This window comes from Globicephala melas, chromosome 9 (genome assembly GCF_963455315.2).
Source record: "Globicephala melas chromosome 9, mGloMel1.2, whole genome shotgun sequence".
NCBI lineage: Eukaryota > Metazoa > Chordata > Mammalia > Artiodactyla > Delphinidae > Globicephala > Globicephala melas.
In genome coordinates this window covers 37,458,749-37,480,470 of record NC_083322.1, presented here as the reverse complement: position 1 = coordinate 37,480,470, position 21,722 = coordinate 37,458,749, and the positions used below count along the sequence as shown (strand labels likewise).

At 35.8% G+C, this 21,722-nt stretch overlaps 1 protein-coding gene across 1 annotated transcript in view; it reads right to left on the bottom strand.

The window, feature by feature from the left end:
- IMMP2L (inner mitochondrial membrane peptidase subunit 2) overlaps positions 1-21,722 on the bottom strand; it is a 909,720-nt gene that overhangs the window by 652,201 nt on the left and 235,797 nt on the right. The window lies entirely within an intron of this gene.

Sequence of the window (21,722 nt, the reverse complement as noted above, 5' to 3'; positions counted from 1 at the left end):
GGTACGCGGGCCTCTCACTGTTGTGGCCTCTCCCGTTGCGGAGCACAGGCTCCGGACACGCAGGCTCAGCGGCCATGGCTCACGGGCCCAGCCGCTCCGCGGCATGTGGGACCTTCCCGGACCGGGGCACGAACCCGTGTCCCCTGCATCGGCAGGCGGACTCTCAACCACTGCTCCACCAGGGAAGCCCCCACCTTATTCTAATTTTTAACCCTAAATAGTCTTTTATCGATGTAGCTCACAATTTAGAGATTTTAATTTTTTTAAACATTTGCTTATTTGGCTGAGAGCTGTATCATAAATGTTACCATTTGTTTTTTTATTCTTATTAGCATTTACCATTACTTTCAAGTCACTGAGTTTTGATTTTTGGTTGCATTCTAATTTCACTTCAGTATTTTAGTCCTGAATTTTGTCCAAAACATGATCATATATGCTATATTCAATTATAAAAAAACACTTACGAAAAGCTTTGATTATCTACCTCACAGCAGGTCAAAATATAGATGGTCCCAGAGTAATACTCAGTTTCCCAAATTCTACGTGCTATATACAGTACATAAAGTTTAATTCTGTATGAAAATTTAATGTATTACTATAAAATGTAACTCTACCTATATTGTTTATTAATTCAAAAAAATAACTATCAAGTCACAAGTTTTTCTTAAGTTTTACCCATAGTCATAATTTACACAGCATATCTTTACTCTTTGACAGATTTATTTTTCTTATTTATAGCTGTTTCCTATATGTTCTCATTGCATTTCTAACTTTCTTTAAAAACCCATAGCAGTACGACTTTTCTTGGTATAACAGTTCCTAGGACAGTGCTTCTAACTGTTAGATTTAAATCTAGTAATAAGACAAAAACATAACAATTCTACCTAATAAAAAAGAGTACAATCAACCAAAATCAGGTCTGATATCCAGAGAATCCAGAATAAATATATAGAATATACTTGAGCATTTTAAGCAACACCACACATTCCAGGAAATAGAGAGGCAGACTGAGATGTTTTACTAAGTAGAAGAATTACACTGGTGTACTTCAACATAGTCTTTGAAGTTGTAAGTATGTTCCTGCATCTCTATTCCTTATCTTTCCAATCTCAATTGTGATCATTGTCTACAAGATCATATGCTTGTTAGTAAATAGACAGCAAAGAGTTCCACAAAAAAAAGCAGATATAAGATCTACACATGGCACAGTGTCCTACTTCACAAAGGTATTGTGATAAAATGGTACCATCTGATAATATTTACAGTACATTTCATGAAAAAATAGAAGTTACATAAATATAAGGGTGAATAAAATCATGAAATCGTACGAGAAAGTTTTATTTGGTACACCTGATAACAAATATAAAAGGAAAGGAACTGATTGTTATTGGTGGTGTAGTAGTTGGGGGCTGGATCAGACAGGCAGTGAAGATGAGGAAGCAGTGAAAAACAAGTCATAGAAAATTATTTTAAATTTCCATCTATTGGTTATGTTTTAAGTCAGCATTTCCATCTGTATACAAAGAGCCACAATCTTTTCTAGGTAGAAAAATATTATAACATTGATAACACAGAAAGGAACTACTACAGTTTTAAAACATCTGACTTTTCCAGGCCAATCTTACTTTAATGGTATCATTATACAGAAGAAAGAAAATTATATGGAACAAATGAAATAATGTACCTCTGTCATAAACTTTGAAACATAACATTATAATGAAAAAAAGTCTCAGGAAAAATTTTGGGGAGAAAAGCTGTATTCTTCAATAATAATTTAACTTGGCCTGAATTCATAAGAATATCCCTTAGTTTTGCAAATTGCCTCCGGTTTGCTGAGAGCCATTCTTTTATGCCGGCTTAAAATAAGCAAAGATTACACAAGTACCATGTGCCATCCTAAATAAGGAAAGAGGCAAAAAACAAGTACAATATGGTATTTAAACAGCTGTGTGAAGATCACTGGTTAAAACAAGAATCATTTTTTCAGCTGAGCCTGTTATGCTTCATTTTGCTAAATATAAACTAGTGCATCATTAAATTAACCACTGATTTGTAGACCAAAGCCCAGAGCCCCACCTGCAAATAATCCAATAAACATAATAATTTTTCAAATGCTAGTGAAATTGTCATAATTTGGGACTGAAAATGTGGAGAAGGAAGAAGAAAATACAGAAATTATTTCGTAGATATAGTGGTCAAAAATGCAATTGTTTTCATTATGTGCAGTTTTATTTGAGTGAGCTGACAAATGTATAAAAAGTAATACTTTTGTAAATACTCTAGTAAGAATTTCACACCAATCAATTAGTGCAGATTATTGCAGAAACTCAATCTTTTAGAAATAAACAAAAATTTTAGATATTATGCAGTCTAGTTGAGCATTAAGTAAATGGGCTTGAACCAGTTGACAAAATGGAGGAAAACAGCATAATCTTGAAATAGTTTTACTTCAAAAGGTCCGTGAGGCACCATCTAGTATATCAGAGGAGTTAATTTACTATGTGGTAACTCACTGACCAAAGAATTACTACTTATTCACATTGACTCATTCTGGTCTCCACTTTCCATTATGTTATTTTATTTCTCCATACAGTAAATACAGCATTGTGGTAAAATATATGATTAAGCAAATACATTCAAAAGATAATAAATATTCCTTTTTTCAGGGCCATTGTGTTACATAAACAGCTTCTGCTCTAAACAGATTTAAGTGAGATTCATGTACCCCTCCCTCATCCACCAAAAAGTTCAATAGAAGGACTTAGGGAGCGGAGGGTGAAGGGATGGTCCATGTATTTGAATGGAAAAGAGACCATACATTTATTTTCACTCACATCTAACTAAAGGTTTAAATTGCCCTCTATTAAGAATGCAGACAATAAATGACAGTAGTATTAGAGTACCTGTGACCAGTAATCACAGGTAATTTGACAGATAATTTGACATATTGTTATACTTATCAGTAACTCCAACATTAAAATACTTACTAGAAGTAATACTAATTTTTACTTATTATTACTATACATGTGTTACTGTACTGGAGATTTTAAAATATTTTGTTGACTATATTTCAACTAATTGACTTGCTTTATAATCCTATGCAAGCTATTTTGTGCATTTGAAAACATTCTGTGACATCCAGACTTCACCAGATTGCAAAGGAGTCCACTGAACCAAAACAAACAAACAAACAAAAAAACTGTTAACCACCTCTGATTTTTAGTCTAAAAAGGTAAGGTGAGGGAAAGGGTAAGAAGACAAGAAATTCTGGAGCTTAAAATTACACTTCATGTTAACTTTTTGTTTTTGTTTAGTTTTGCTCTACTTTTTAATTCTGCAAGAACAATCATCCTAGCTGAAGTCAATCAAATAAATACTACTTTAAGCACTAATTCACACCTTCCTCTTCCACCCTTTATTGGTTCTAAGAAACGCTCTTTGGTTTAAAATTTTACAGTAATAATGGGAAAAGTATGAATTTTTTTTTTACCCTTACTTGGCCATTTAAAAAATAACTTCAAGGTATACTAGATTACAATAGCAGATTTTACATAACCCTGACAGTAAAGTATACTGCTTTCTATGCCAGGTGAGTGTAAACAGCTTCTTGTAATCCTGGCTGATTGATGTGGGTGGGGGAAAGGATTTGCAAGAATAATAGGTGTACTATACCGAAGACCAGAGACCAAGATGACTGGCTCTAGTAAAAACATCACATCTGGAACAGCAGTTGCAATTGGAACCACAGCCTGATTCAGCTTATAATAAAACAGCTTCCAAGGTCTGCTCTCCTTTTGCACAAGCCAAGGTGAGTAAAATGAGCATGTGATAAAAATCTCTACTTTTCCATTTCTTGAGTATTTCAGGGTGGCTCTAATCTCTGCAATTCCTGTGATACAGTTATTATTTTTTGATTACTCTCCTGGATGAGACAACACTTCCAGGGCTTTTCGCTTGGCCCCCTTCCATAATATCCCTCATTCCATGACTCAGAGACAATGTAGATGTTCTTCAGGGTAAACACTGAAGAACTAGGTCAATGATCATAAGGTAGATACACACAGTCTCCCTGGAACTACAGTGAGATAAACTCAGTCTAGAGAAGGAGGGAGGGAGGAAGCGAAATAAATCCATCATCTGCTCATCATAAGGTCTCATTTTTCCAAGAACGATGGTAGTGTTTTGGTTCCCTCAAAAGATTAGTATCAAGTAAGGGCCATGTCTAGTAATCCTTAAAAGAGCTGAGAGGTTCCCTTTCCATAATGTTCAGTTACTCTGGTAAATAACTGAGATCCCCCTAGGGAGAACCTAAAGGAAGATTTTCAGTATATATTTATAGCAATAGCAACAGTTTATCCTCAAAGGGATCTAGCTCTCCCACTTTATTTAAGGGCTGTGGACTTGTGAACTGGCTCAGGTCTGGAAACGTAGTGAGAGGCCATGATGGTGAATGAAATCAGGTTTCTACTCACGTGACCCAAAAGTTTCTGTACCCTAAAGGCTGTACTTTAATGGTTTAGCCACCACCAATGATAACAACATTGGGGTCACAAAATTTTGATTGTCATCCTGGCTCTTCTGCCCATTACAGTAACTGTACACCTCTGGCAGTTACACCTAGATGCCCAGCCTCTGTCACTCCAGGATGCCATGATTCCATTTAAATGAGACAGCCCATTTCAATAGTGGCACATAACATATTCCAAGGCAATCAGAGCATAGGCATCCCACAATTCTTCCAGGATTTGAGTGCTCCCTTCACCAATGCATTTCCCAATGTCTCAACAAAGGGAGTATTTGTGAGTCACACATGATACATCCATGCTTCTCCCTAGATTTTTTCCTAGCAAGGTTGAGGCCATTATATGGTCTTCAAGCTGGGAAAAATTAACCCCCTCAGGGAACTAAGGAGGGGCTGCTTCCACAATAAAGCATAGGTGAATCTGCAAATGAAGCACAGAGAGAACTGAGGTTTAAAATTCTCAGATTCACCTAAGTTTACCTAAGTATATTCATTTCAATTCTCATGATCCCATGTCTATCTGATCAATTCTTATCTTTTACATCAAAAAGCTTGGGAGGCTATGAATTCAACTTAACGTGTGATTCTACAACTTTCAGGGTCAAATTTGGGGTCTTATTTTCAGCTTCATCAGAACTGCAACAGTAAAAGACAGGACAATCCATCATGGAGCTCTGTTTCTCTCACTACACCTGAATTGAGAGTTTAAAGCCCTAAACTCATCATTTCCTTGCTAAAATTTTTCTGTGCAGTCAAAAGCAGCCAACCCACCCAAGAGTCCTAGAAGCCATTATTCCCACCATAATAGTCAATTACAACTTCCATTTGATTTCCCAAAGCTTCGACTTTAGAGAACACTTCACTTTCAGTAAGAAAGCTGATAATTTAAGTAACTGAAAGTGCATGTCAGGGCACTTCTCCACTGGCAGTAAGACCCTACTGTGTTCAATCCCAGTCAGTTCAGATAAGTAAATTCTCATCCTTGAAACCTGTTTTCTGAGACCACTCCTGGTTATTATCCACTAGAATGGAAGTATTCTATGTATTTCAAGCATAGGGCAGTTAATACAGGAAATCTATTATGCAGATGTTGAAGGGATTAGAAGAACAGAAAGGAGAAGGGGGCATAACCAGAGGCATACAACAAAAACAGGGCTGCAAAGCAAAGCCAGGGTTCTACTATGCTGGGCTGGGGCCCACAAGCCTACGATCATTGTTCACCTTCTGGAAACACTGCCACAGCGGCCACTGGGACTGCTCTGTTTTTGTTCAGTGGAGTCCATATTACTCTACAGCAGTATAGACAGAGATGCTCATGAAACCAACCCCAGCGCTAGTGAAACATCCAGCCACCTGTGGTCACCATCAGCCATCATCTACTCCTGCTGCATGCTGAAGTACGGTGGTCCAATAAAAGGAAATAAACAACTGCTCTTTCCCCCCACCCTCCCATCTTTCACCATTGCCTTCCTTTGGCTGTATCTGACAGAAAACTTGCTAGCAGTGGTGTCTGACATACGTGCTTTACACGTTTTGTATCTCTGCAGTGGAGTGTAATAGGGCAGGCGTGGAGCTGAGAGATAATTGCCCTAGCTGGCATGAAACCAAACACTAATGGTTAAATAAAGTATGACCATTTTATCCTTCTTCAACCATATACAAAGTTAAATGGCAAATTAAGAAATGTAAAGAAAACCAAGTAGCACAGAAGTACTCAAAATGCTATTTTCATTCTATCTTAGCTTTCTCAATATTCAACAAGTATTTACTGTGTTTATTGAACCTGATTTTGCATCCCATGCTGGAGTTAAATATGCAAAATCAACTACAGGAGTTTTTCCTCTAGTTTGAGGAAAGAAACAAAATACAGTGTAACAAGAACTAGGCTATGTATGTGTACCAGGCACAGAGAAGAGAGAACCACGACCAACAGATAAGTTAATGAAGGCTTCAGGAAAGAAGTGACACTTGGAAGAAAATTAGAGCTTGGTCAGAATACAGGAAGAAAAGGGTATTCCATGTCAGAAATACAGCATGTGAAGAGGCATACAGACACGACAACGCATGCCTGGAAAGTGGCAGAATTTTATGTGGTTGGAATATCAACTGACGAGTTGTGGGCGGGAAGAGGGGTAAACTGGAAAAAAAGGCTGGACTGGTTACAGTGAGCAGAGTATGATTCTGCATCTCCTACAGCTTATCAGATGGTGTTTTAGGGCTTTATACAGTAGCACTGTCAGATCTGATTTGCATTCTAGAAAGATAACTGCTAGAGGAGTGGAGGATTGATTAGAGAGGATAACACTCAGGGAATGGAAGAGTAGTTCTCTATTCTAGTGAGAGAAACTAGAACTAAAGGTACAATAAAGTGAAATAATCCCCACTTGTCCTATATTCATAGTCTAAGAAAAGCCTGGCTCTCCTCCTCCTTCCTTTTGTAAGTTCCCCAGCTTCTAATCAATCTGTCAGTTAAGCTCATTTCAAAACTATTTATGTATTTTCAATGACCACTTTAATAACCCTATTTCTCTATAGAGGTTAATAAAATTATCCTATAGATTCTTCTAAACAAAAGACGGAAACCTGTGGAATGTAACTGAAAAGAGTAGCTAGTAAAAAGTAATCTGAAGTAAGTGTGGCATATATGCTATTTTTTATTTACCTATTTTGTTTTAATTCTTTTACAGCAAATCTACCTCCTAATATTATATTATTTAGGTTATCATTTAAATTCTGCCATATTCCCTCATATATAATCACTAGAAGAACTAGAAGTTGCCCAAAGCAAACCAAGAGGAAAATATTTTTAAAGTACAGTGGCAAAACCCACCCATAGAAAAATTAAGAATCAATTCTTATTGTTTTTATGGTCACTCTCCCTCAGAACAGCATTGACTTTTTTATATCATAATAAAAGGCAATCATTTGTGATGCTATCACAGCCTATTTTATATTGCCAACCAGAAAAGTGGCCATCTTCAATTGTAATCAACAGTTTTGCACAAAACTTCTTTTATTAAATTCTTGCTATGGAGGAGGTCCAAACAACAGGGCAAGAAATAGAGAACTAGCCTTGACAGGTGAGAGGAAAATAGAACATGGGTGTTTCTTTAACATCCTGCTTATACTTGAATCATAGTACTTAATGATACTTGACCACAAAATTATCTAACTGGAGAGTAGTCTATGAAAGCCATTGACAGCAGGAACAATTATTATTCATTCTTGTCTTCATTGCACAAAGCACAAGACTGACACACAATAAACACGCAAAGAATGTTTAAAGAAGGGAAGTGGAAAGAAGTGGTAAAAAGGGACAGATACTGAAAGACAAAGTGAGAAAAGGTCAAAGACAAAATATGCCTACTACTCTGTATTGCCCAAGGCAATCCAATCTCTAACAATACTTTTTTTTTAAATAAGTTAGCCCTTTCACAGTTATCATCACTCATATATAAACATTGCATTTCCTTTCAAGTATCAAAGATTAAATTAAAATTTCTTCAGTGGGATTCTGGACATAATGCATTCGTAAAAAGAAATGACTTTGATTTTTAAACTATTTCTGAGAGTCTTAGGTTTCTTAAAAACTTACATGGACATTTTCTAGGGCAGAGGGGTGGAGGGTGGAATGTTGTCAGATTATTTGCATATACAATGTAGTATACTCCCCCAAATTCATCCCAACCCAGCTTTAGAGTTAAGCTCTGTTTAATCTAAACTGATCATTGTACTACCTCTTCACCACCAACTAGTGCTTCAGAGAATGACACTAAGTCAGTTTAGGCAAACAATACACAAGAAAAGGTATCTTACAGTCTTTTAGAAAAAAAGGGGGAAAAAAAGGCTTTCAGCTAATGCAAAAATGAGTGTTAGAGCTAATCATTCTGTAGGAATGTAAGAAACAGAATAACCACTCTGGCTACAGTAGTCTGGAAAGACGTGGAGGAGGTGAGACTCACACCATGCCTCATGCCTTACTGATAGGAAAGTACCTTGAGTGGAAAGGAATTGCAAGAGGGTGGATAGTATAAGCAAAGGCATACGAGACATAAAGTCTGGAAGGTGTCGGATGTGTTCAAAGCACAGGCCAGCCACCCTAACTGAAAGATTTATAGACAAAGAGAAGACATGGCAAAAAGTTAGTAGGAACAAGAATCTAAAGACCAGTATACATGTTTCATTGTTGTAAGAGCCAACAAAGTAAAATTCTTTGTTGTGATCTAAATGTATCATTTAGGGATGAACACATCAATAGAGATAAAAGACAAAACTCTTCAAATTTTTAGCAATGAATAAAATTATACCACTATAGTGGTTCTTATTATTCTTTTAAGACTCCATTCTGAAGGGCTACAGCTTAAAAGACTCCAGCTACCAGGGACTTCAACTTAACAAATTCCTTTATGAAGGAGTAGAAAAAATAAGCAAATTTTTTTAAAAAGATGGAAGAAAGGGAAATGAAGAAATGAATGAGTATATCTGATAGTATTATCTCATATATTTATATGCTCAAGTAAGAAAAATTATATCCTCATATTTATAAGCAATTATAAAGGAGCATTTGTAATGGACCTCACATATATTATCTCTGAATTCTCACAACTTTGAAACGGAAGTATTGTTGGAAAAGAATCTAAAAGAAAAGAGTGGATATATGTATATGTATAACTGATTCACTTTGTTGTACACCTGAAATGAATACAACATTGTAAATCAACTATACTCCAATAAAATTTTTTTTTAAAAAAAGTATTGTTGGCTCTTTATACAGGTGTGAAAAGTGGCTCAAGAGGTTAAATGGACATGGAACACCCAGATTCTTACTCAGGCCTCAGACCCTCAATCCTTTACCCACTCCAGGATTTCATCTAAGAGATACATATGACACAAAATTCAACAATATCTAAAGCCATTCTGATTTAGAGATAAATGAAGACTCCAATTGTCAGTGCATCATTATTCACACCTAATGTAGAAACAAAGATTTAGCCAAGCTCAATGTGATTTGGCTGAATGCAAGATTTGTATGTTAAGAGCCAACATTAAATATGCAAAGAATATTCCATGGCTCCCTGTAAATTGAGGTTTATCACTCAAAGAGACCCTAGATATTCAGTATTTTGAAGAACTAAGTAGTAATGAATCAGAGGAATAAACTAGTAATAAAATATTCAAAGGTCTAAAAATTAAAAGCAAACATTCTTAGCAAAGAGTGTATGGGATTTTATTTAACTCTTAAATTTGGAACTTTTAAAAAAATCACAAAAATCAACAATTCATCTTCAATCTCTCAAGTCTAATTATCATGGCCCCAAAAGAGACCATTATAAGGCTGCTTGGAACAGCCTGTCAGTCATTGATTTCATGAGGTTAGTAAAGGCTGTTTATTTTGTTGTCAAATTAAGGAAAATTTAAGACCCTCACACAGTTCCTTAAACCTATTAAAAATAAGATTTTTTTTAAGTTTGTGAACTTAACATTTCATTACTTCCTAATCCTCTCAGAGTTAAATCAAACTTTAAAAATGTCAGGAAAGGCTGAATAAAATTTGTTATAGGTTCTATATGTTCCTTTTGTTGTTGTTGTTAAAGAATATCAAGTAGGCAGTTACATTTTAAAAATCTTCATTTGCTCCAACCCTTTGAGCACCAAATATGTTAAATAAGCATTTACAGACTATAAACGGTACTTATAATACTATACTTGACCAAACTACGGAGGATTAGAGAAATAGAAACCATGTTGGCTTTGATTTTGCAGTTATGCTTTCCAATATAGGCCAGAATCTAATAAGTTAAAGTGTGAAAGAGGGCCACAGGTGGCAGGAGAGAGCCTTTAAGGGGCCTGAATATCAGTGTACAGATTGATTCTGTCCACAAAGCAGATGGCAGCCTTTCCCCAAGCTGCCTGGTTAATACAGATGGGAGAGCTAAGAGGGTACTCGGGTTCCTTACAAAGACCAGCAAAGGGTTTGAGCACACAAACAATATTCCAGGTTGAGTACAAGGGAAGGGGGTTGAAGTCTGGTGGTAACAGATAGCAGGTACATACGGATGTCTGAAGGAAGCAGAGAAAGGAAGGTCTGGGAACCCACTCCCCATGAAAGATTTTACCCCAAAAGCTATCACAAGAAGCCTCAGATCAGATGCAAAACTACATCAGGCCTCAACATGACTAAACCTCAACCAAAATATTTATTGTGAAACACTGGTATGGCTCAGATCAAACCACAAAATAGTTTTCTAGTTCTGACAGAAAAGAAACTAGAAAAGTGGCAAACTTGGAAGACAGTACTTTTTGAAGGCAATACCTTACCAAACCACTTTAAGACTAAATACAGTCATCCCTCAGTATCCACAGGAATTGGTTCCAGGAGCCCCTGTGGATACCAAAATCCACAGATACTCAAGTCCTTTACATAACACAACGAAGTACAATTAGTTCTCTGTATTCACAGATGTGGAACCCATGGATATGGAGGACTGACCACAACTAACTATAACATAATTAAGAAAGATTTCTCTTAGTTAATAGACTCTTTTAAAAATATTTCATTCTGAGCCTGCGCGTCCGGAGCCTGTGCTCCGCAACGGGAGAGGCCATAACAGTGAGAGGCCTGCGTACGGCAAAAAAAAAAATTTCATTACTAAAGCAGGACTATTAAATATCTGCTGTTATTTACATTTCAAGTATGGAAATAATTCTTTCAAACTAATTACAGAGCAAATATATTGTCTGTTCTTCACAAGATTCAGGGTTACCCAGACTGTACTGAATAACTCAAAGATTAGTCTGCTAATTAGCCAGAAGTTAGCCATCTACAACAATTATTTCTCTGTATCATTATCTTGAATTTTGTTCACACATTGTGGTAACACATATATCCCTCCATACCATCATAGTATTCAGAAAATCACCATATGCCTTAAGGTAAGACTCCATTAGACTGAGAATCTGAGTGGAAGCTACCAAATATGTCTGTGGGAAGGCAAGGCTGACGGCACGCTTACACTTTCAAGAATTTGTGCAGAATCATTTGTAATCATGTAACACTCAACGATGAAGTGCTGAGAGCATTCTTTTTTCCACCCTCACAGAATCCAGAGAACTGTTCAGCAGTATCAAGTCGTGACCCTGATGTTTTATGGCATAAAGACCATAGTTTAAGTCCTCACAAGCACTAAAAGCCACCTCTACACAAGAAGTAGAATATCCTTCTATACTAATGTGCTACATATTATAGCCTTCTCCAATATGTTCCAAATGTGATACGGTGCTATTTTCAAAAGAGTAAAAACTTCACAGAAAAGCAGATCCAAGCAGGACTCATTTTGCCGGTGAGATGGTGGGAATGGATCAGGGAAGGAGGTAAGGAAGCAAAGGCAGAAGAGTATGTTACCAGTAAACTACCGAAATTCTCATTATCTACCAATGTTATATATTTGATTGTCCCAATGACCAGCCCTCAAGAATAATCCCATAATCTGTTTCAAGGGAGACTATATTCTATAGGGATAGGTATTATTTTAAGAAACAGTTTTAGTTCCAGTGTAGATCATTTAAAACCCAAGTTTTCCTATACAGTTAAAATAGCATGAAGTGTAAAAAAAGGAAACAGGGCTTCCCTGGTGGCGCAGTGGTTGAGAGTCCGCCTGCCGATGCAGGGGACACGGGTTCGTGCCCCAGTCCGGGAAGGTCCCACATGCCGCGGAGCGGCTGGTCCCGTGAGCCGTGGCCGCTGAGCCTGCGTGTCCGGAGCCTGTGCTCCGCAACGGGAGAGGCCACAACAGTGAGAGGCCCGCGTACCGCAAAAAAAAAAAAGGAAACAAACAGATTAAAGGAAGGCCAGAACGTTGGCTGAAAACATACCTTCAGGGCACACTTCCAGGCAATGCCCAAGGCTTATTAGGGAATAACTAATGGGTAATATTTCAGATGCAACATTTTATAGGTGATAACAATGACTTTATATGAAAATTGCTTCTATTTTTCTCTTTCATCTATATTTTTAATTAAGTACTATTAAATGAAACTCTTTCCTCCCTCGTAAGCTATTCATTACTGTTTATTTCTGTATATAAAGGCCTTTTTTAAAAAGTACCCTCATCACCACAGCATCCTCCATCCTGGGAAGGCATCTATTCAGAAAGAGAGGACAAGTCATTGATCCTCAGGCATAAGTCATGTGAAGCTTTGAAAACAGCAGATCACACCTGGCCTGCACACTGCTGCCAAGTGGAGAACATCTGCTCAGGTAGTCATTTCAGGACAGCCGCTAATTCTATAGTATGAATCTGAACAACTCCAGGCCCCCAAACTGCCTTCCACTCATTCACCTCAGTCAATGTCATCACCATACATCCACCTTCTCACCCAACTCAGAAGCTTGGGAGTCATGCCTGCCTCTTCCCTTTCATCCCACAGTCAATCAGTCCAAATTCTTGTTAGCTCTTTAATCTCTTCATTTCTCTCCAACTGACTGCCTCAGTGTTTGCTTAAGCATTTCCAACTCAGGTTGTTTAATCAGTTTCTTAACTCGTTTCTCTGCCTCTGGTTTTATGACCCCAAAATTCATGCCTCAAAACACAGCCAGAGTAATCTTCCTAAAACCTTTAAGCAGTTCCCCACCATCCTCAGATCAAGTTCAAACTCTTTACCACAGCTTACAAGGTCCTTTATGATCTGTTTACTCTCAAGCCTCCTCTCTTACCACTGCTACTTTTCATACCCAACAATACTAAAAGTTTGGAGTGCTTAAATTGATAGTATATTGAGAGTAATCCATACTCTCTCAGCACCAAGCCCCACCATTCCTTATTCCTCAGGGCTTAATTCAGTTTGTAGTCCTCCAGGAAACATTCTTAGACCTCTCATATTTGGCCCATCTATGTGCTCCAAAAGCACCCCGAGCTTACAATTATCACACTATATTGTACTGTTCACATTCTTTTCTCCCTCTCTCCATCCCTGACTATAAGATCCTAAAAAGTAGAAATAACATCATTCATATGTGTATCATGATGCCTAGCCCAGTACTTGGAACCCATGATACTCTCAATAGATATTAACTGAATAAAAGAATACATAAATAAATATGGGGATGGGAGGGTACACAAATCTGTGCTTCCTTCAAGAAAAAATGGCTACCAAAATGTACATGAACTATGCTAAGCTACTCTCTAGGTCTGTCCAAAGAAAAAAATAACAACTAAGAGTTTGTCTGAAATTCCAGGACACTCCTAATAAATCCAGGAAAGTTCACTGATGGAGAATCTATCAAGTGATGCTGGCCTTTAGCTCTGACTTACCCTTGTTTGTCTCCCCATCATACCAAATAAGCACCTGTCCATACTATGAGAGTTTAAGTCAGCACCCAAGTGGCTCTGTGTCAGCAGATTATAACCTCTACTGAAAGAAAAGGATTTTAATCAAAATCCTGCTTCCTTACATGATTTAATCACTGCACACTGATTAAATAAATGACAGTAATTATAAAGGATGTTTTCCATCCATTCTAAGTACTCTTTGGAAGCTCACAACTGCTCAGATCTCTGATCTGAGATAATGTACTCAATGTCTTAAGTTAAATGCAAATATTCTCGACTGGGGGAAAAAAACTTACAAAAATCTTTTTTTCCTAAATTATTTACCTTCGAAATTGAGCTTTTCAAGGTATTTGCAACGTATCCTGGGGGTGATAAAAAATAAGTCCTTAAAAAATCTGTGAATCAAAATTGTAGTCCTAAATCCAAACCCTGGTGTTACTATGCCCTAAATCTTTAAATTCAGAAATCCTTGAATTAATTCAGTATCCTCTTAGACTCAAAAACTTCAAAGTCCAAGAATAATGGGAAAACAATAGCAGTTTATTTAATTAAGAGATGTATAACTGTACAGTAATTAGTATAGAAAGGCTTTTCAAAGGCTGTGTAAAACACTTCTAAAACTTTACTTTCATCTTTGCCTTTGTGACTAAGTAACTTACCTTAAAATGCCTTCAGTTATGATCCTTAAGCCTAAAATGCCTATGTTAAAACCCAAAGTATGTTAAAACCGAAAGCACAATAAGCAGCATTCTTCATTCACAGTACTTAAAAGTACATTCCTTCATTTTTGAACCTTTATCATTTTTTTAAAGCTTTATTTTTATTTTTTTATTTATTTGATTTATTTTATTTGTTTATTATTTTTGCCTGCGCTGGGTCTTCATTGCTGTGTGCAGGCTTTCTCTAGTTGCAGCAAGCAGGGGCTACTCTTTATTGCAGTACACAGGCTTCTCATTGCAGTGGCTTCTCTTGTGGTGGAGCACAGGCTCTAGGCTTCAGTAGTTGTGGCACGTGAGCTCAGTAGTTGTGGCTCACGGGCTCTAGAGCGCAGGCTCAGTAGTTGTGGCGCACAGGTTTAGTTGCTCCACGGCATGTGGGATCTTCCCAGATAAGGGCTCGAACCCGTATCCCCTGCACTGGTAGGTGGATTCTTAACCACTGCACCACCAGGGAAGCCCAAACCTTCATAATTTCTGCCAGAGAAAACAATGCCAAGAAATATCCCTGTAGGAATTTAAGATAAAGGCTTCCAATGTATAGTTTTGCCTGAATAATTGACCTGAACATGGACGCCATGACTCTAGGACTTGATATCTACTGAGCAATTACTAATAAATAAGAAGCTGTTACAGAAATTCCTTTATGCCTGACCCACTGGAATAGTACATCACAAGATAACAGATTCTCAATAAATATTCACTGAAGTCAAACTGACTGGTTACATGCAGAATTTTAGTTTACACTGTAAAGATCCCCTGAAACTGAAGAAAATACAAGCATAACTTCAGCACAATTTTACAGTGGATTATGCAGACAGAATCATCAATTTCTCCTCCAAATCAATGAAATGCTAAGGTAGAGGGGAATTTTGGGATATAGACAAATTTGAAACCAAGGGAGAGAAATCTCTGGGTGCCAAATTTGAAGAAGGAACTCAAAGTCTGGTTGGTAATAAGAATTGAATCCAAAAATTTAGAAATATACCAATAGGCCTTCCCTGGTCGCACAGTGGTTAAGAATCCGCCTGCCAATGCAAGGGACATGGGTTCGAGCCCTGGTCCAGGAAGATCCCACATGCCACAGAGCAACTAAGCCTGTGAGCCACAACTACTGAGCCTGCACTCTAGAGCCCACGTGCCACAACTGCTGAGCCCAAGTGCCACAGCTACTGAGGCCCGCGTGCCTAGAGCCCATGCTCTGCAACAGGAGAGGCCACCGCAATGAGAAACCTGCAGGGGGGAGTGGCCTCCGCTCACCGCAACTAGAGAAAGCCCACACGCAGCAACAAAGACCCAACACAGCCAAAAATAAATAAATTAAATAAATAAATTTATATAAAAAAAAGAAATATACCAGTAGAGGCATACCTTGTTTTATCATGCTTTGCTTTATTGTACTTCCCAGATATTACGTTTTTAACAAACTAAAGGTTTGTGGAAACTCTGTATCAAGAAAGTCTATCTGTGCCATTTTTTCAATAGCAGTATTTTTTAATTAAAGTATGTACATTGGCTTTTTAGTTATAATGCTATTGCACACTTTATAGACTACAGTATAATGTAAATATAACCTTTCTATGCACTGGGAAACCAAAAAAGTTTGTGTGACTTACTTTATTGCAATAGTCACTTTATTGCAGTAGTCTGAAACCGACTCACAATACCTCCGAGGTACACCTGTACTACTATTAGTAAAATAATACTGATACTATATTTTAGTGTATTAATACTGACACACAAATACACCAATAGTGTTCTCTGATCACCACATAATAACCAAAAAAACCCCTAATTAATAATAATGTAAAACCTTTTCACCTGGAAATTAACAAACAAGCTATTAAACAACTAATATTTATAGATCATAGCAAAAGCACTTCTCTAAAGAAAATCCATAGCATTAAATGTTTACGTACATAAATTTTGAAAAAAAAGTGATTTAAACATTCCACTCCAAAGCTAGAAATAGATCAACAAAGTAAAACAAAGTCAGAAGGAAGAAATTAATGAAAATAAAAACAGAAAAGCTGTAAAACTTATAAAGAAGTTGGTTCTTGTTAACAGACACATGGATCAAAGAAAAAAAAAAAAAAGAAAAAACAAGAATAGAGAGCCCAGAAATAAACACAAACATGTAAGATCAAGTAATTTACAACAAAGGAGGGAAGAATATACAATGGGGAAAGGACAGTATCCTAATAAATGGTGTTGGGTAAACTGGACAGTCCCATGCAAAAGAAATGAAATGAGACCACTGTCTTATACCATATACAAAAATCAACTCGACATGGCTTAATGACTTGAATGTAAGACGGGAAACCATAAAACTTCTAGAAGAAAGTACAGGTCATAAGCTTCATATGACATCAGTCTTGATGATTTTTTGAATCTGACTCCAAAAGCAAAATCAAAAAAAGCAAAAACAGACAAGTGGGATGACAACTAAACGTCTTCTGAACAGCAAAGGAAACCAACAACAAAATGAAAGCAACATACCAAAAGGGAGAAAATATTTGCAAATCATATATTCAATAAGGGGTTAATATGCAGAATACATAAAGAAGTCAAACAATAGCAAAAACAAAAAAAAAATTCAATTAAAGAAATGGGCAGAGGATCTCAATAAACATTTTTTTTCCAAAAAAGACATACAGATAGCCAATAGGTTCATGAAAAGGTGCTCAACATCACTAATCATCAGGGAAATGCAAATCAAAACCACCATAAGATATCAACTCATCACCATCATAGAATGGCTATTATCAAAGGGACAAGAAATAATGTGTTGGTGAAGATGTGAATTAAAGGGAACCCTGTGCACTGTTGGCAGGAACATAACTTACTGCAGCCACTGTGGAAAACAGTATGAAAATTCCTCAAAATATTAAAAGTAGAACTGCCACATGACCCAGCAATTTACTTCTGGGGATTTATCCAAAGAAAATGAAAACACTAATTCAAAAAGATATATGTACTCCCATGTTTACTGCAGCATCATTTACAATAGCCAAGATAGGGAAACAACCTAAGTGTCCATAATGGATAAATGGATAAAGAAGATGTGATATATATACACATAGAATACTCTTCAGCCATAAAAAAAGAATGAAATCTTGCCAATTGTGACAAACATGGATGGACCTTGATAGGATTTTGCTAAGTGAAATAAGACAGAGAAAGACAAATACTTTACGATATTACTTATATGTAGAATCTAAAAAACAAAACAAAGAAAGAAAACAAGCTCAAAGATACAGAGTACAGATTGGTGGTTGCCGGGGTGTTATGTGTGTTGGGGGCAGGGGGTGATTATTATTAAAAAATAAATACTCAGCATCAGCAACTACCTATTTATTGACAAAATGTATTTGCATTTTAAAAAAAAAGCTATAAAAGGTAAATAAACCAAAGTCAAAGTGCCAAAAAATAACATATTAAAGCTGTTTTTTGGAATACTGTGAATCTACTGGAACAATTGTTCAACATTTGGTTGCTTCACAATCTTTTTTTTTTTAATCAAATATGACTAGAATAAGCCTATCACATCCATAAAAACATTAACTGAAATTAATATGCAAATTATGGTGCCTGTGTGGGATGCCATTTCATTAATTTCATTTCACTGACATAATTGTGTTCTCTAAATATATGAGTTTTGCAAATGCTATCCCATAGAGAATGCAGTATTTGGTGAATATTAATTTACTAGCATAAAATCCAACAATAGTTTAGTCAACAGGAAAAAATGGTAATCTGAGATTTTAGTCACAAAATAATTTACATGCATTTTTAAAGATGTATATTCTTTGAGCTAACTGTGATAGCTTTTTCAAGCAAATACATTTTTACTTTTAAAATAACACCTGTTAATGGTAGAAACTTTCAAAGACTCAAGAAAGTACGTAAAATGGGACCATTAAAAAAACTGTTATCTTTAAATTATAAGTAATAATTTTTAACATTTTGCTAAATTTTACTTCAACAGTCTTGTATGGAGATAAATATATATTTTTAAACAATACAAATGTGAAAGCAAGCAAAATAAATACAATTTTCTATTCTATTTTTTTCATTTAATATTATAGGTATTTTACTGTATCAGTAAATAAATTCCAAAATGTCATTTTAAATAAATGCATATTGTGATAATCATTTGGACCTACCAAAATAATTTTAATCATTCCATTATTTTTCAGTGTTTATGTTTTTGTTTTAATGCTTTAGTACTATGAAACCTTCTGTAATAAAACACTTCATGTAATTGTTTGTGTAGCTCTGTGATTACTTCTTTAAGAAAAATTCCTTGAGGTGGAATTACTAGATCAAAGGATGTAAATCTTAATGCATATCATCTAATTCCTTCCAAAAAGATTTAAGAATTTTACATTTCCACTACAAGGATATAACTTCTATTCCCTTGAACCCCTGCCCATACTACATATTATTGTTCAGCATTGTCAATGTGGTAGGTCAAAATAGCATCTCACAGTTGATTCATTTGTATTTCTTTATTAGAAAGGTTGAACTCCTTGTGAAATTTTACCGTAGTAATAATCTACTAGAATTTGAATTTAAACTATAATGTAGTTCTGCCTATACCTGAACTGTGAGCAACACTGCTATTTTTAATTTATTATTGCTTGAAGTCACATACAGTAAAACACGGTGTGCTTAAATTATGTACTTTTTTTTTTAAGTTACATTTCATAAAATCTCCCAAAGCAAGTTAGAGTAAATATCTTATCTCCTCACTTCTAATTTCTTTCAAGTTTATACAGATACGAAGAAAATTTTACTTAAGAGTTTTTCATGTATTAGTTATTTTAAAAGCAATTCGTCCATCATCACAGCAATTAACAACATGAATTATCCATATTTAACAATGAGACTGCAAAAAAGAGTGCTTAGCCAATAATTGTTAAATTTAATGAAGGTTTTTAAGTTTTCAAAACCACAGCAAACAGTTTTTAATGAAAACCAAAGGTAGTAAATAAAATATCTCTTCATTTTAGACAAAGTTATAATAATTCCAAAATTGTAATACATAATCTCCCTCCAGAAGTAAAAGTTACAAGATGGCTCGGTTTTCAGTTGTCTCCTATACTGCCCGATTCAAAAATTCTCATAGCCACATTTAGTCTCCAGTAACATTCCTGCTTCATGAATATGGAATAGCAGAAGTCAAAGGGCAAAGTGAAAAGAGGAGAGAAAAGTTGGAGAGGAGAGAAAAAACAAAGGAGGCCAATGATACCGCTTCCTCCAAGGTTAATTCCATTTCCATCAACAAAGGAGACTAGTCAAGGGCTTCAGCACTACATGACACAGTGATTTTTTGGCAAACACTCCCAACCTATTTTTTTCTTTTTCCAGAGAAAGAATATTCACTGCAAGAGAGCCACTTCTCTTTGTCACAGTCACAGCTATCAAACAGAAAGCACTGGATTTGATTCAAGAAGATGCATAAGACTTAACAACCTTATAAACTTTCACTGGTCTCAGTACCAGAAAAAAAAAAAAAAACTACCAAAAACATTTTTGGGGAAAATTGTGTGTGAATTTTAGGTATTCACACACTTCTTAGGTGTGAAGAGGTAATCCCAGTTTTATGTAGAAGAATGGCTTTATTCTTTTCTGTAAGTATGAACATGTTAAGTATTGGTCTTCAAATGTCTAATCCCAAATTGCTCTACTGAAAAGCAAAATTAGTTAGAAAGAGTAATAATATTCACAGAGTGGTGAAAATGAAGATTACTATTATCTTGCATATGAGGGGAGAGGACCAGTATAAATGTTTAAATTAGTTAATATTAACACTAAAAGCCATAGTCTAAATAATATTAAATTATACATAGACAACTACAGATTATTGTCTTATCAAGTAAACTGACTTAGAAAAATTTAGAAAGGTGATCCCTATAACCTGAATTGTTAATTTGCAATTCTTTAATCCTCCTAAATTAGCTGACAAATGGTAAACATTCTGGGTTCACAATGACATTACAGTTTAAACTTTACCTTTTTGCAATGTATTTCTTATCCTATTTTAAAAGAAGGTACTGGTACTTATTACGGACATGATCTAAAATAATCTATTCCAAATCCCATATTCCAATATGTGAATAAACAAAAGCTAAAGAAATATGGGAAAACTTAGCTCATCAATGCACTGTTTCTGAATACAAGAGTAAAATATTTAACTATTTTCAGAGATAAGTTAGAAGCTAGAAAGCAACCTTACGTTATCTTGATAACTTAAATGCTATCATAAAGTCCTCTGGTTTACCCAAGATAAGTGCAGAGGTAGAAGGAGAGAGCCACAAATTGCTTGAGGTCAGAAATGGAAGCAGAAAAACATGGAGCATATAATATGAACAATTCTGAACTCTCCAGATGTCTATGTATGAAAAAGCTCCTGATCTCAATGTGAAAATGGGGTTTAACTACATACATTATCACCTGTTTGGAGAGGAGAGGTAAATATAGCCATATATGATATATGGAGATAAATACAGGAATAAAGCACTATTAAGCACAGGAACCACTCATATTTTTCCATCTTCTCATTGCTAGGCTGGAGAATATAAAAGCGAACTGTGGTAGCCACTTGATGATCTCTCAGCCATAGTAGAACTAATGAAAGTACAATGATCCAATCTTACTCAGAGAACTTGTATTAGTTTTAAAAAGAGTACCACTGGAACAGCTCTCTCAGAATACTTTCCTATAACCTCTTAAACGTTATTTTGAAAATTGTCAATATGGCTGGGTTCTTTTCAATTCAGCTGCAGGTTACAAAGGAATATTAAAGATGCTTTAAAACTTGATATAATGCAAGAAAATTTTAACTATATTACACCAATTATGATATGTTACAATGAAATCCATGGCAGCTAGAAATGAATAGGAGCTCACAGAATGATAATTAGAAATGCATTTACAAGATTACTCAGTTTTCCCAAGTAGGAAAATTACTGTTCCTTCTTGCTCCTTATTGGTACAAAATTTATTTCAGGGGCCACAGATTCTTAAAGCGTTACAAAGTCTGAAGAATACAAAAAAATTGGCCATCAAAAAAATTAAGGCTTCAGATTTAAAAGACCCAGTGAAGCAAGATTTAGCTATATAAATTAGAGGTGTGTTATGTCTTAGAGT